This window comes from Tiliqua scincoides, chromosome 4 (assembly GCF_035046505.1).
Source record: "Tiliqua scincoides isolate rTilSci1 chromosome 4, rTilSci1.hap2, whole genome shotgun sequence".
NCBI lineage: Eukaryota > Metazoa > Chordata > Lepidosauria > Squamata > Scincidae > Tiliqua > Tiliqua scincoides.
In genome coordinates this window covers 59,871,703-59,886,542 of record NC_089824.1, presented here as the reverse complement: position 1 = coordinate 59,886,542, position 14,840 = coordinate 59,871,703, and the positions used below count along the sequence as shown (strand labels likewise).

Genomic DNA, 14,840 nt, shown 5'->3' with positions numbered 1-14,840 from the left:
ACTGGCCATGGTGCTATGCCACTGAGGGGAAATGGACAGGGGATGGAGGCCATGGGTGGCCCAGGCGGGAGGAAAAGGCCTCAGCAGTATCTTCTCACAAGAAGTGGAAGCAGAGCCTGGCCAGCGATGTGGTGTGGGATATTCAAAGTGAGACAGCACCCACAGTTGGTAGCCTCAGACCATGGACTGGTAACTAGGGAGAGACGTTTTCTACAAAAGAAAGCTCAAATTGCACAATAAAACTTTCTTGCACAATAAGCACTCTCTTTTTTTTCTCCACAGAGTGGTGAAGAAGGAAGAAGTAATTTCTTTCCTGCATCCTGAATGTTGTAGACAGTGCCAATTGTATCACTCCGTTGCCTTGTACAAAAGGAGACATTTGTTTCCTGAAGGAAAAACAGAAAGCAAAGGGAGCAACATCATTTTACTCTCTTGCATTTGATTTCTGAATGAGACAGCAGCCACTGTCTACTCACCAGTCTCAAATAACTTAATTGTCCTTGGCTTCGCAGCTCACTTTTATACTGGTTGCCTGTTTTCAGGTTATGGCCTACTTTGTTGTTGTTATTATTAACAGTATTTATATACCACTTTTCAACAAAAGGTTCACAAAGTGGTTTACAGAGAAAAATCAAACAACTAATGGCTCCCTGTCCCAAAAGGGCTCACAATCTAAAAATTTAAACAACCTGAACAATCTTGTTCCAGCTCCCTTGCCATCTTGTCCCTGACCAATCTCCCCAGCACTCAACTCTTTCCTGCAGCGCAGAAGCCTGCATCCCTCTCCCCACAGGAAAGAGAAAGGTATTGCTATGATCCACTATGCTTATATTACCAATAGGGCACTGTGCATCACTTTCCTTCACAAATACTGGGTATGTAGAATGATTGAGAGTATACATGCAGCAGTGGGTGCTCTCTATATCTAGTTACACCATCGGTAAAATTTCTCTTTTCTCTACAGGTAGCTGTCCAACAGGACATAGACGACATCACATCATCAACAAACTTCTGGGTTGCCAAGCTTTCACATTCTTTTTATCATCATTTTTTTTCATCGCCAGAACAAGTTGACCATACATACTCACCTATAAGTAAAAAAATTTACGCCTGAAACCCTGGGTCGACTTAGCAGCTGTCTGGTGAAGTGGGGGGTGGGACTGGGCTGAGAGGCAGGACACAGGGGGTGGAGGAAAAAGGAGAATTTTTGCTAGTAATTACAGTATTCAAAGGCAGCCATTTTAGCTTCTTGTCCAGACAGGAATAGAAGTGAAGACACTTATGGGAATTGTAACCTGTACGGGGGCTGCTGCTATGGAAGTACAGCACTTACTCCTCACAAAGCCTCCTCACAGCTCTCATAAGCACCTTTATCTCCCTTCCAGTTCAGAGAAGAAGGTAAAATGCCTCCTTTTTGCTGCTGCTTCAGAACAGTTCCTGGTAAGACATTTTCAAAGAATTTCACATACCCCTCAGTTTAGGGATCTGGCTTTTAAAACACCAGAATGGAATCCTCATTTCCATCTGAAACAAAATTCCAGGCTACAATTCAGTGCACCATTACTTAGTAACACCACACATGGAAAGCAACAGGTCTACTTCTGAGTAAATAGGGTTGCAACTATGTGTATGTAGCTGCACTCGCTCATGCTCATTCCTTGTTACTTGTCTCTCTGCTGTTGAACACTCCCTCCTTGTGTTCTATGTTGCATGTTACATGTTGAGCCTCTGCTTAACACACCAGGCATCTTAAAGAAGGATTTGATTAATGGTTCTACCACTATGTTGTTTACAGTGCATTTATTCTGATAGTGTTTACAAAAAGGCGGTGAAGACTAGAATTTTAAAAGTTAATTAAAAGTGTATGTTATTATCTTTTACTCTATTTTTTAATAAATTAGAGACTGTACAGTTCTTAGGTAACAATTACTGGTAGGTTGTTTTTCAGGATCTGGCCACGGGTAAAATAATACAAAACTATAGTCAGGCACCCCCCTAAGTTTAAACCCCCTTCCTCAACTTATCTGAGGGTCATAGAAAAATCCCATGATTTTGGCTCAGACCCTGCCCTTGACTTATCTGTGAGATTGACTTACAGGCAGGTGTCTGTGGTGATTGAAATTGAGGGTCCACCCCTCGTCTTCACGGTTTGAGGCATGTGCTAAGAGACCTAGTGGTCAAAAGGCATGTGCTGGCAGCTTTAAAAAGGGCGTTATTTATATCATGGGGCAGTGGTGAGAGGAAGCATGCACCGTGGCATGCAAGCAAGGCACGCAGAGCTGCATAGTTACCATTCTCTTCCCTTTGACTGGGGAAAGTCGCACAAAAAAACCCAGCATCCCCCTTTCGGCTGTCTTGACACAATTTTCACCTTCCCTTCTATGTGTCCTAACCCAGGGCAAAGGGAATAGTTGAAATGCATCTACTTGCTGTTAACTCAGTGGTTCCCAAACTCCTATAAGGGAGTTGAAAACCACCTAAGTAGGTGCGGGGGCAGGGCTAAGGCAGCGATGCAATCCCTAGGACTGCACCACTACCAGGAACAGAAGGGAGGTTGCCTTACCTCATACAAGCAGCACCAGCATCCAAGGAACCAGCATCCAGGGGATACCTCCACAATGCTCCCCAAGCCTCAAAAAAGAAAAGAAGGAACTGAAATTCACTTCCAGCTTTCAATCACAAACCCAGAAGTTGGTTCTGATCGCTTTTTTTTTTTTTTTAACTTTTCTCAGGCTTGGGGAGCCCTGTGGAGACATCCATAGGGCTCCCTGCACTCCTTGGATGCCGACACTGCTTGAAGGAAATCCTCCTTCTATTCCCAACAGTGGTGCAATCCTGGGGATTACATCACTGCCTTCCCCCCTCCCCACCCTTTAAAGGGATATAGGCCAGTGCTTCCCAGGCTGGTGAGTTGTGATCTACCAGTTTGGGAACCACTGTGTTTAACTCATTCTAGCTGAAAGGGCACCCCAAAAAGGAAGCACTGGGGGTATAAACTCGCTTCACCTCACTCCCCTTTGAGAAAGGTGGGCAGTGGGAAGGGATCACATCCACAAGACAAAGAGACAAATGGTGAAATGGCTGGTGGCAGTCCCCTCAGAGGCACCTGCTTGATCTTTGCAGTGCTTGTGTATGAAAACAAAAATAAGCCTTGTGGGAAGAGCTTTCACTTTGTATGATGGCTTCACTAGAACCAATGAGAGGCAAGTGAGATCACTGCAACTCTGGGGTAGCTGGAGTGAGCTGTATTTCTACAGGGGAAAAGATAGAACTAAAACTACTAGTTTGATGAGGGAGTCCTAACCTAAAGGTGTTAACTGTTGTGATCAAATGGACCTAAGGTCTTGCTGCCATCTTCAGGAGGAAACAGAAACCACCGCTGACTGACCCTGCAGAGTAGAAACTAGCCACAGCTGCCTATAGGAGAGAAAGCTGATAATCACTTTTGCCATCTGACTAATATATCTAAACTATGCCCTTTCCTCTTCCAGAAAAATTCCAACAGCCTCCAAAAGGAAGAGAGCCAGCAAAGCACTATTGCCTCCTCTGCCTGCTGTGCTTTTAAAGTTAAATTATGCAAAGTGTTTTTAATTGTGAGCAGCAACGAGGAGGTGAAAATGCAGAATACAAATGCCCAGATAGATAAAATATAAACATTGAAGTACCCTGCTTAAGCTGCTGAGATAGCTTTTTCTGGTTTGAGTGTAGTCCTCCAATGGTACCCTCATGATGAGTAGGCTCCAACACCAAACTCTTCTGCAACGTCTTGTCACTACACTATGTAAGTGAGAGATGGACAACTTCTGGACTTGTGGAGGCCACTATTGTCCAGTCAATAGCCCAGTAACCAGAACTAGCCAATCCCTTCATAACTGATCAAACCCTATACCAGAAGTTTTCAGACTGGGGCGTTGTGACGCCCCAGCCTGAAGGCCCTGGCCTCTGCCTCCTTAAGGGGTGGGGGCAGGGGGAAGGCAGGAAGGAGGCAGCGACGCAATCCCCAGGTTCGTGCCGCTCACGGGGGCTGCAGGGACTGGGATGCACTCACCAGTCCCTGCAACATCGTCCTGGGGGTGCGGGGAGCCCTGCGCAAGGAAAACCGGAAGTGGGGTGCAATTGCTCTACTTTCACTTCTAACCAGCTGGGGAGCCCTGCAGGCGCTCGCCGGTTTTGCAGAAATGGAGCATAATCGCTCCAGAGCCAGGGTGGTGTAGTGGTTTGGGAGGTGGACTTAGACCTGGAAGATTCAAGTTCAAATCCCCCCTCAGCCATGAAGCTTCCTGGGTGAACTTGGGCCAGTCACTTTCTCTCAGCCTCACCTACCTCACAGTGTTGTTGTGAGAACAAAGGGAGGGGAGTGGCTGTGTACACCACCCTGAGCGCTTTGGAGAAAGGGTGGTATAAAAATGTGAAAAAATAAATAAATAAACACCAGTAAGCACAGTTTGGTGTTATCTGATTAAGTTTTCACCAAGCATACGGGTGAGCCGAAATGAACTTCTGCTCATACCCTACAAAGTTGATCACCCTGATTTTAGCTGGTTCTTCCTTCCTGCTGTCTCTGCACAGTATTTTATGTTGTTTTGGAGGACTCCCTAACCCTTGAGATTCTAACGAAGGAAAAGGTGTAACTACTATATCAACCAAACCTGATAAAAGGCACTACAGGGCGCAACACCACTTGGGCATTGTCCACAAGCACGGTTTACTATAAGAACATCTCCAAGTTGCAAACCTAAGCTTTAAAGAGTTCTATCAAAAACAGATTAGACCAGCATTTCCCAAACTGTGGATCATGACCTAATGTGCAGTGGGCCACAGCCCAATGCTCAACACTGTCCCAAAAAGCCTTACTTGGAGTCTCTGGGGGCTGCTTCTGCATTATGCTGGCTCGCAACCTCCTCCACTGGCCTCAGAATGCATTTGGAACATGAGTGGAAGCGACTTCGTGTTCATGGAAGCAACTTCTGGTTTACTTTTGGTTTGGAGTGGGTCGTGGGCTGGTGTGACAGGAGGCAGCCTCCAGGGACTCCAGAAAGTTTTTTGGAGCAGCACTGAGCACTGTGTCACGACCCACCACAGAGGATGAGGTGGGTCATGGCGCTCAAAAGTCTGGGGACCACTGAATTACTATTATCTGCCAACAGAATTTCAGTCTTGTTTGGCCACATGTTTCAAGTTCTGAAAGTGTATTATAACCTTCAGTTTGATAAGTATTGTAGGAGGCAATGTGATGTAGCAGTTAGGTTGCAGGGAAACCTGGGTTCAAATTTCCAGTCAGCCAGTTCAATTCAATGGATGGCCCTGGACCAATGAATGTTTCTTGACCTACCACACCTTCCAGTCTTGTTGAATTAAAATTATAGAAGGGAACCATGCAGGGATGGGAACTCAAGTTAAGTGACTCAAGTTAGAGTCACAAAAACGCACATTTTTAGGACTCGTCCAGACTTGAGTCACGTATGTCAAAGACTCTGGCAAACACTCAAGTCTACTGACTTGGAAAGTGCAATGGATTTTGACGATTTGAGTTGCCCAGACATGACTTGAGGTGTTGCTTGTGTACTCTGATGTTGTGCTGCTTCAGTGTCACCTGAAAGACCTTGTGCACTGGTCCAGAAGCTGGGCATTCAGATCTGTGCGAGCAGCAACAAACAGCAGCAGGCTATGTTATGGTCAGTCAGGACACAGAGATAGGGGCTGGGGATAGAGGGAAATGGTTAATTTGGGGGGGGAGATTTAAGAGTATTAGATTGCAGAAGTAACTAACTGCAGAACTAGCTGGGTGCTGCATATGTCCAGAACACAGAGGGAGGGAGGTGCTTCTTCTTGTTCCCCGGACTATCCATTGGATGGAGAATATGTCCTGATTTTGTGACTCGGGGGAGGGGGGAGAAAGAGGAGGAGCCTCACTGACAGGGGAATTTAGTTTTGGCCAAAGAGACAAATGGATTTTTGCAAGCAAGGAGAGGCAGTAGGAGGCGGAGGGAAGCTGAGAGGAGGCAGTTTCTGGAGTGACCGAAAACAAGCCACCCACAGTTCGTGTGCTCATTGCACTGTTTGCTCCCACACTACAACAGTTGGTCTGTGCGCTTCTCTCTCTCTCTCTCTCTCTCTTATGCATTCCCAGCACCCAGGCAGTGTTGCTTTTGGCCAGTGATCATCAAACTCACGACTGCTGTGTTACAAAAACCAGTCCCCATTCAGACTCAACCTTATCATTCTGCTATATCACCACCTGACTTTCACCTTGATCAGGGGATAGGGATGCTCTAGGAAATTGTGTCTGTTGCGCGGCATTCCAAAGGATGCGCAACAGGACATCTGGGCCTGATCCCTGATTGATGTGAAAGTTAACAGCAATGCAGCAGAATGGTATGGTTTGCTCCAGGGGCAGAAAGGTCAGTCCAAACCCTGGATCCAGCACCTTGCCAGGGTTTTTGGCCAAGCAGGCAGGCAGAAAAGGAACATTTGGGGATATACTTCTGCAGCAAGCCAGTCTTCCTCAGCTTTCCTTTTTTGAGGGGTGCTACTTAGGGAGGAAGGTAGCAGCAGGTTGCTTCTTCATCAGATGCACACCACTGCAATGCATTCCCCCAAAAATATTTTTGCTGCAGGTTGCAGTTGCTAGCAGCCAGGCAGCTTGTGTGGGTTCCTTGCTTAGGATCATGCCTCATCAACAGGCTGGGGATTGCATGGAAGGAACCGATTGGCGTGTTCTACATCACTGTTATCACTTGAAGAAAAGCATGGCTTTTGTTTACTGATGGGATGGGCAGGGACATTAGGAGCATGTTTAAAGAGAACTCCAACACACATACCCCTCCAGTAACAGCTCCATTTTTTCCTGCGGTGCTGCAGATGACTTTTTTACAAAAAAAAAACTTGGGACTCAAATCTTTTAGAGCCTCCAAAACACTCTGGGCAACTCGGAAAGTCTGCCCGTTAGGACTCGTTTTTGAGTCAAGTTAAAGGGGTGGAGACTTGTGACTCAACTTGAGTCAAGCTGTGCTGGATTTGCCCATGTACTCCACCCTGAGCTCAATGGAGGAACAGCAGGATAAAAATGTACACATTTCCATTTTTTCCAAAGAAGTAATGGAGCAGCCGAGTTAGCTTTAAATTTCTGGAAATACTATAGATAGTATCTAGAACACTGCATTCATGGAAGTACATTTTCCACGTCTCCTCATGACTGAAGTTCCCCAAATTCCCTGAAAAGTTAGGAGTGGGCCAGCAGTAGGGAATGGGGTTGCAGATTTAGGGAGGAATAACCTGAAGCCAGAAGGAACCAAAAGCTGAAGCACACTTTGCTAGTGGTTCCCCTCCAAGCTTCTTGGCATTCCTTAGTATGAAGTTCCATTCCCACCCTCCCATACATCATCTCATGCTGACTTCAGCAGCAACCATTTGAGAAAAGAAATAGGGAAGGTGCCTTCTACGAGCTATGGATGCTACAGTATATCTAACAAACAATACATTAAAGAGTTGGATCAAAGTTTTTTGCAAACATGACAACAGCACATATGGCCACTCCCATTCCTGAAATCCCTACCATCAACATTATCTCACTCAGTCCATATAGATAGGCTTCCAATAACAACTGAATAACACATGAAGAGTCTTATCGAGAATTGTTTTTGTGGTTATTCACAATAACAGACGTATACCTTCTTACTGCCACTCGAAGCAATTACAGGTTGAGCCTCATTATTCGCGTGGGTTCCATTTCAAGCACTCATGTGGATGGCAAAAAACGCACTATAGCAAATCAATTTAAAAAACAAAGTTTGCTCTGGTGATTTAAAAACAGCCTTGCTGACATTTATGATGCAAGACAAGAGACATTAAGAATATAATCCATCAATCAGTAGTCCTCCAAGCGCTTTACTCAGTCCCTCCCTTCACCAATGCAAACCTGCTCAGGGTTTGGGAAGGGAGGGGTTCGCTGGAGAAAGAAGGATTGATGGATTGTCAGCCAGCTGCCCCCCCCCCTCTCATTAACAAGGCTATTGTTAAAGGACTGTTCAGGTTTTTAAACTGATTTTAAAGGGATGCGTTTTTCCCATTCTCCAGGGATCAGCACATTCCTTCTCATTTGCAGTGGCCATTCGTGTTGAGTCAAATCCGTGTATAAAAAAATCCATGTATAACAAGGCTGGACCTGTATTTCTTTCAAAAAGAAAGTGGGCAAGTGGCTTATTTCCTTCAAAAAGAAAGTGAGTAAGTGGTAAACTTCTAAATCATTAGTGATCTTGGCCTGGTGCCGCCCAGGGCCATGACCGCAGGGTGCCACCCTCCCCACAGGCCAGGCTGCTGCCGCTCCCACAGGTCCCGTCCCCTGCCTCCCATCTGAATGGCCTCCCCAACCCTCCAAAAGCCTTGTAAGAGCCTCAGAGGGCATTAAAAACATCACTTCCAGTTTCACAGAGAAACAGGAAGTGACATTATTACGCCCTTAGAAGGCCTTTGGAGGTCATTAAAATGTCACTTCTGGTTTCTCCGTGAAACTAGAAGTGATGTTTTTACGCCCTCCAACAGGCTACGTGCAGCCTGTTCCGCCCTCTGAAGGCCTCCAGAAGGGAGGCAGGGGTTGGACTGGTGGGGGAGGTGGAATAGTTGGAGGATGGCGCCCCCCAGATATGTCGCCCAGGGTCAAGTGACCCCCTGCACCTCCCCCCAGATACGCCACTGTTCTAAATATTATTATCCTAACTGGTAAGCAAACATTTCCCTATAGAACAGATAACAAAAGACATAACTTGTTAGAAATATTTTTACTACGAGTATGTTTTACTGAGCAAGTTAGAAGTCAATAAAGGAAATTAAAGCTGCCGTCCTATGCATACTTGTTTGGGAAAAAGCCCTACTGAACACAGCTGAATCTACTTACAACAAACTACTAAACTCTGCTGAAAGAAGCTGCTTCAGCTCTATTGTCTACACACAGTCTTAGATCCACTCTTTAGCAAAATGCTCAAGTACAGGCATCCTCTATATCTGTTGTGAATTATTTTATTTATTGTCTCACATATTGTATATTTTAGTTTGGCATGCATAAGCCGCCTTGGACATCTGCCTTGCCGTAAGAAAAGCAAGGTATACATCTTTTAAATCAGCGGTGTCCAAACTCACCACCACTGTGCAACGGAAATGCAGTCCCCATTTGGACCACATCTTACCATTCTGGTAAGTCACCGCATGTAGTCCTTGACTGGGGTCAGAGACGCTCTGAGCAGTAGCATCTGCTGCCTGGCATCTCAAAAGTCTGTGTGATAGGATATCTGGGCAGATGCGACTGTCCCCCGATCAAGGAGGACTACACGTGCGACCCAGCGGAACAGTAAGGTCTGTTCACTGGGCAGACAAGTTCCTCCAAACGCCAGATCCAACCCTGAGTTCAGATGGCCCTGTTTTAAATAAATAAGATGTAATTTTCCATGCTTTCAGAGGATCTATGATCAGCCCCATCTGTGGAGTAGTTCTGAAGAGGCTTAAAGAGGCATTTCTTTTGCAGCTAGCTTTAGAGGAGGTTCTTAATATTGTCTTATATATGTATTTTATATTTTTATGAGTTTTAAAATATATATATGTAACAACATTTATAAATGTTGTTGTAAGCTGCCTTGGGCACCCTTCAGGGAGAAAGATGGGATATTAAAAGAATACAAAAATAAATTTTCATGTTTGATTCTAAACATGGTCAGAAAATTCTTTCCGTTCAGCTTCATATACAAGCAGCTTAATTTAAAACAAATGCTTTAAAATTTAACATACTTCAGATTATTAAATGGGTCTTAATTCTTAAGTTATTTAAAATACAAGCTATGTGAAATAAACGTTAGTTTTTATTTTATTACTTAACTCAGCATACTGAGAAATTTAGTTAATCTTATTCTATTTTTAGCAGATGCTTACCATTACATTCACACTGGAAAATGCCAAAACATTTTGCAACAGATTGCTCATGCTGCAAATATGGGTGGTAGCAGAAGTGTTGTCTCTTTCAATATTAAACAAGGAAAAACAGTTTAGTACAAAGTTACCTGACACTGGATTTCAAATGTTTGCTGGGGAGTTGAGGGTTGGGGAAACAAATAGCAGCTGTCAAAAGGCAGATACAAATGTTTTAGCAAACATTTTGTCTTATTAAACAGCAAGCCTCTCCAAAATTCCCTCCCCCCACTGTGAACCCCTATAAAAGCAGTTCCCAAACTTATCATGGTCACAGCACCCTTCTTTCATGGTGGACTTTTCTTCCCTACTCTCCTGGGCACCGCCATCTTGGATCCCACAAGATCTCACATAATCCAAGATGACACAGCCTGGAAAAGCCAGGAAGAAGAGGCTGCCAGGGACATCCCGCAGCACCCCTATGACTTTGCCACAGCACTCTTAGGCACCACAGTGCACAGCTTGGGAGCCACTGCCCTATCATTGGAGAGGGTTCTCCAACCAGCAGGAGCAACTTTCTTGGTGCACAGGGGCTGCAATACAGAGAGGAAGTAGGAAAGTTCCACTGCGAAAGCAGGCTTACTTACTCTTGCCTACACTGGCCTTAGCCAGTGTCTGAAAAATAAAATCTGAATTCAACAGCAAAAAAGATGTTAAAGGCTGCATCTATGGCTCAAAACCATTGTAACCATCTATCAAAGTTAAAGGTTACTTTCCTACCTGGAAAAAAGAAGCCATTGGGAAGAAATCATATTTCTCATTAAACAATATAAATGACAAAATTTGAGAGCTTCCTATTGAAACCAGGGACTAGCAATGTATACAAGGTATACAGAAGATTCCTTCTTTTATCTCATCAAGAGCATACAAGAGATCCACACAAGTGTCCATACACATATACACATATGGCTTTGCAACGTACTACTGAATGTTCCAATTTATGAATAGAATAATTAACAAAGAGCGTTTTCATCTAATGAAAAAACACCATTTTACCCATGAACTACTTGAGTTTTTTGGACACCTGCAGCTAGATCCTATGCATGCTTACTTGGAAGCAAGCACCATTTAGCAGGATGGGAACTCAAGTCAAGTGACTCAAGTTCAAGTCACAAAAATGCACTTTTTTTGCCAACTCATTTACACCCACTTCGGCTATATACTGCATTCAGCCACAAGAGGGCTGAATGTAATGGAATAATTTTGTTCCATTACATTGCATTACATTCAGTCCAATCTAGTGGCTAAATAAGGTATAGAGTTGGAAGTGGTTCTTTAGAGCCATTTTCAGCCCCGAGAGCTGTGGAAACAGTAGAATTTTGCTGCACCAAGACAGGAAACGCAGTTTTCGAGTGATTTTTTGACATTTAAAAACCTTTAAATTGGAACCCCCGTATTTCAGTATCCGCAGCAGGTTCTAGAATGGAATCCCTGCAGATACTAAGGTTGAACCTGTAAAAAAAAAAATACTCAAGCGGACAAAATGAAGGATCGTCCTATTAATATATAGATAGAATAACATCTACTGGAGCCAGGAGATGGATAAATTCCTGGACTCCAGTATCAAACCAATAGCCACAATATAGAATGTAGCCTATCATATCATCGTTATAATGCTTGATCTCAAAGAGATGTAATCCCCTGCCATTTACAAGACAGAGAAAATAAACTTGTAATTCAATGCATTTGAAAGAGGACTGCTTAAAAATAAATCAGTGATGATGATGAATATCTATAAACCCAATGGTATCACTAGGGTTAGTCTCACCCCCATGGAATGGATCCACATCGTCACCAAACCGCTTTCACGCAGGAGGCGGCAATGGTCCCCAATGTTCCAATACAGCAAGGGGTGGTTAAAGACCAACAGTGCTGCCTGCGAGATAAAGTAAAGGCCATCCACTGCAGATCTCCCTATTGAACACCAAGAGGTGTTACAGCAATGTGCAGTGGGCCCCATACAAACAAACCCACCAAGACATGCTAGCAAATGCTAGAAGGGCTGTTGCCAAAACCAGCAATGAAGAGCCCTAGTACCATGAAATGGTGGCAGCCTGGTGTTGTGGAGGCCTCTGAGGCTGCTGCTTGGCCAGTACCAACAGTACTGATAGGCCAGTAGGAGTGGCTTCTGGTCAGGAGGCAAAAAGGCCTATAGGATGGGAAGGGGGAGCAAAAGATGGCAGCCTGGACAAAGCCTGAACAAAGCAAAAGATGCCAGTGCAGTAAGAGATAAGTGGGAGAAGAAAACGGGGAAGGCTTATGTGCCCCAGTGCTTGTAAGAAGGGAGAGCAAGAAGTCATCTCAAGTCCGACAAAAAACTGTGGTGCCCCAACCAGTCTCCCAGTTTAACCAGCAGACCAGCAAAAGGAGATGCAGTCCAAATCATTTTGGTGTCACTCGGTGGGAACTGAATCTCCACACTGCCCTAGTGATGCTACTGTATATACTATTTTTTTTAAAAGTTCACAACTAAATGGCTCTCTATCCCAAAAGGGCTTACAATCTAAAAGGATGCAAAAGAACACCAGTAACAGCTACTAAAAAAGACACTATGCTGGGATGAAGAGGGGCAGTTACTCTTCCCCTACGAAATATAAGAAGAGCACCACATGAAAAAGTTCTTCATTGCCTAATTATTTTATTTATTTATTTATTTTTCACATTTTTATACCACCCTTCCTCCAAAGAGCTCAGGGCGGTGTACACAACTGCTCCCCTCCTTTTGTCCTCACAACAATCTTATGAGGTAGGTGAGGCTGAGAGAAGTGACTGGTCCAAGGTCACCCAGGAAGCTTCGTGGCTGAGAGGGGATTCAAATCTGGATCTTCCAGGTCTAAGGCCACCTCCCAAACCACTACACCACCCTGGCTCTCAGGCATGCAGGGTACAGGCATTAGCAGGGTACAGGAATGGTCTGGTGTCCACAACGGTTCTGTTCTGAAACCTCTGCAGTAAAGTGAAACCATGGATACCAGTGAATGACCCCCCCCACCCTCTGGAAGCAAAGGGAGCTCTGCTCCCCTTGCCTCCAGAGGGTCTTCTTAGCCCAACAGAGGTTGCACATGATCATCCACAGCTCTGCCGTGCTCAGAATGAATAACAAGGCAAAGAGAGAATTCCGGTTTTGACAAGAGAACCTTCAAATGCCTTATAAAGCCCACGGAAGCCACTGACGGCTTCCCCTGTTGCAAGGTCAAAAGCAAAGTCAAAAGCAAACTCAGTAAGCAAGTGTGGTGATCGTCTGCAAGCTTTATTTCATTGACAGCAACGGGCTTCTCAGGGACTCCTGTCCAAAGCGAAGAGAGCAATGAGAGCCATGTGGGAGCTCTCAGAGAAAAGCCATTTTCCAGTGTGAGTCTCTCCCTTATATTTGATTCTGGCTCCTTTGTCTGAGGAGTCTTACATTTCTCATTGGCTGGTGTGTGACATCAGAAATGGGGCTTTCTTAGGGTTGGCCACAGATTACAAGCATTTGATTGGTTGCCTTCAAGTTACAAACTCCAAAAAAGGCAAATACATACATTTAAGACATATACCAACAACCACTAGATGGCACTCTTTACTCATTTATTACTGGCCTTTAGTATGTCTTGTGCTTATTTCTGACTTTGACAGAGTTACTAGTGTTATCTTTCCAAATTCCTTTCTGTCTGGTCTCATCAGTCACTGGGGGCTTTCTATCAACCTCTGTTTAAACTAAGCCTTTGGTTTTCCCTTTATTCTATGTGTGATTCTCTATAAACTTATATTTAATACAAGACAAACCAACCTCTTATTGTAAATAAGAATTTTAAGAACTCTTTTATTCATTTTAACTAAATCCAACTTCTTTTGTCAACTTAGAGGCTCTCATTAGGTTTTGGCTTAATTAGGAGACTTTCTCAGGAATGTTCTTTCTGTTATCTTCTGTCTGTCAAACAAGATAAACTGTCTGCTTAGATCACATTAAAAATGCTTCTAACCTATGTATAACCTTTAGTTCTAGCTTCTTGGTGCCAAGAGATATCGGCTTCCTGGCTACAACCTAGTTCCTCTGTATGTTGTATCTAATCTCACTTTAAGTTGTAACTCTCTAGTTCCAATTAAAATGACAGGTGGGACCTTGAGTCTACAGAGTTGGAATGCTTTTATTAAGATAAGAGTCTTATGTTGTGGGGAGTAACTTTTCTTAGAGTCTCCTTGTTAGACTCTCTTAATTAACTTTGCCAGACATTTGCCTCCTCAAGGTTACATTTGAATTACATTTTCAGACTTGTGGCTTTAAGCCTCTTTAATAGTTTTCCCCTTTCTGTGTACTTCATGCTTTGATCTAACTATTCTGACAGCTAAAAACTTTTCTTAGAGTCTCCTTGTTAGACTCTCTTAATTAACTTTGCCAGACATCTGCCTCCTCAAGGTTACATTTGAATTACATTTTCAGACTTGTGGCTTTAAGCCTCTTTAATAGTTTTCCCCTTTCTGTGTACTTCATGCTTTGATCTAACTATTCTGACAGCTAAAAATTCACTTTAAACTACCATACATTGCTACTAACATTAATTTACACTTTTAAGCAATAATTATTAAAATATTGGTGAATGCATGCAAACATTGGCACTTCTTATGAAGCTTGGGTATGTTGTTTTGGTGTAATGCATATACAAGGCTATAAATTTGATTCCAAGAGAAGCTTAAATCATTTGTCATACTAGCAATTAGCTTGAGATGGAAATTCCAGCTTCTTATACTCCCTTTTCCATGAAGTGTTCACTTTATCTGATGTCCTTGACAGTTTACCAAGAAACATTCCTTGAGACTAATTTACAGCCTGTCTGCCGTTTGCAGACCAAAAATGCTTTCTTTGTTCCAAACATATAAGCATGCTAAACATAACATTTTTCCCTATT

The 14,840-nt window shown here is 43.8% G+C and overlaps 1 protein-coding gene across 5 annotated transcripts in view; it reads right to left on the bottom strand.

Annotated features, from left to right (window-relative positions):
* Nucleotides 1-14,840, bottom strand: part of ANKRD12 (ankyrin repeat domain 12) — a 79,777-nt gene that overhangs the window by 48,397 nt on the left and 16,540 nt on the right. The window contains exon 1 of one of the 5 annotated variants that reach the window (XM_066623888.1): nucleotides 2,564-2,593. The exons of the other annotated variants lie outside the window; for them this stretch is intronic. The gene's annotated coding sequence lies outside the window, so the exon portion shown is untranslated. Of the gene's footprint in view, nucleotides 1-2,563; nucleotides 2,594-14,840 lie in introns of those variants that run through there. 5 annotated transcript variants of the gene reach the window in all.